Genomic DNA, 462 nt, shown 5'->3' on the forward strand with positions numbered 1-462 from the left:
CTAATAGATGGCATCACAAAAGTGTGGGAGTACTTCTTTCTCCATTTATCAACTAAACATTAGTAATAACAACATACTGACTGCATATTTACATGATTATAAAATTAACCAACACAGTAATACCAAAATCTCTTTGACAATGAAAACAGTGCAGTGCCCAATTTTTCCAGCTGCAACAGGCAGCCGTCCCCTTTCCTCATTTGGCCACGCCTGCTCTATGTACTGCTTACGGTTGCAAAGCCTCGCAAAGAACACCAGTGATTCCACACACGCAACAGGCAACCGTCCCCATTCCTCGTTTGACCACAACTGCTCTATGTACTGCTCAGAGTTGCAAAGCCTCGCAAAGAACACCAGTGATTCCACACATGCAACAGGCAGCCGTCCCCTTTCCTCATTTGGCCACGCCTGCTCTACGTACTGCTTACGGTTGCAAAGCCTCGCAAAGAACACCAGTGATTC

This window comes from Seriola lalandi, unplaced genomic scaffold (genome assembly GCF_002814215.2).
Source record: "Seriola lalandi dorsalis isolate HSWRI2012SDOR001 ecotype SW California unplaced genomic scaffold, Sedor1 jcf7180002054758, whole genome shotgun sequence".
NCBI lineage: Eukaryota > Metazoa > Chordata > Actinopteri > Carangiformes > Carangidae > Seriola > Seriola lalandi.